Consider the following 1,497-nt stretch of genomic DNA (forward strand, 5'->3'; position numbering starts at 1 on the left):
TTCCTCCTATGAATCAATATTATTACATTCAATTCCTTACTGATACCCCCAAAGAATCCAATTGGATCCAAATTGACGGGTTAGTGTGAGCTTATCCATGCGGTTATGCACTCTTCGAATAGGAATCCATTTTCTGAAAGATCCTGGCTTTCGTGCTTTGGTGAGTCTCGAGATCCTTTCGACGACCTATGTTGTGTTGAAGGGATATCTATATGATCCGATCGATTGCGTAAAGCCCGCGGTAGCAACGGAACCGGAAAGTATACAGAAAAAGACAGTTCTTTTCTTTCTATTATATAGTATTTCTATTCTATTTTTCTATCTATTAGTATTAGAGTATTAGATTAGTATTCTATTCTGTAGTATTAGATTAGTATTAGTTAGATTAGATTAGTATTAGTTAGTGATCCCGGCTCAGTGAGTCCTTTCTTCCGTGATTAACTGTTGGCGCCAGTCCTAGTCCTACATTCCATTTTGTCTCTGTGGACCGAGGAAGGGCTCAGCAGGAGAAAGTTGTACCATGAGGAGAAGCAAGGGTCAACCTCTTTCAAATATACAACATGGATTCTGGCAATGCAATGGAGTTGGGCTTTCATGCGGATCCGAATGAATCATCTTTTCACGGAGGTAAATCCTTGCCCGCTAGGCAGAGGATAAGTTACAAATTCTGTTTCAGTAGGACATGTATTTCTACTATGAAATTCATAAATGAAGTAATTAATCATGAAGTTACCATTATCCTGTTTGTAGTGACGAATCTGTATGTGTTCCTAAGAAAAGAAAAGAAATTTGTCAAAATTTAGGGGTCTTAAAGGTCGTTGAAACATAAGAACTCTTGAATGGAACTGGAAAGAGATGTAACTCAGTTCCTTCGGAAATGTAAGATCTTTGGCGCAAGAAGAAGGCTGATCCGTATCATCTTAACGGTTCTGATTTCTCTATTTTTTAAAACCGCTTCTCTACGTATCGAATAGAACATGCTGAGGCAAACCTTCTTCAAAACCTGCTTGATTTAGATCAGGAGAATCGTACGGTTTGTGAAACCATGTATATGGCTCGAATCCGTAGTCAATCCTATTTCCGATAGGAGCAGTTGACAATTGAATCAACTTTTCCATTATTTTCGTATCCGTAATGAGTGCGAAAGGAAAGCCTGGCTCAAAGTTGTTCAAGAATAGTGGCGTTGTTGGGTTTCTCGATCCTTTGACTTAGGATTAGTCAGTTCTATTTCTTGATGGGGCAGGGAGGGATATAACTCAGCGGTAGAGTGTCACCTTGACGTGGTGGAAGTCATCAGTTCGAGCCTGATTATCCTAAACCCAATGTGAGTTTTCTATTTTGCCTTGCCCCCGCCGTGATCGAATAAGAATGGATAAGAGGCTCGTGGGATTGACGTGAGGGGTAGGGATGGCTATATTTCTGGAGCGAACTCAGGCGAATATGAAGCGCATGGATACAAGTTATGCCTTGGAATGAAAGACAATTCCGAACCGGCTT

This window comes from Gossypium arboreum, unplaced genomic scaffold (assembly GCF_025698485.1).
Source record: "Gossypium arboreum isolate Shixiya-1 unplaced genomic scaffold, ASM2569848v2 Contig00260, whole genome shotgun sequence".
NCBI lineage: Eukaryota > Viridiplantae > Streptophyta > Magnoliopsida > Malvales > Malvaceae > Gossypium > Gossypium arboreum.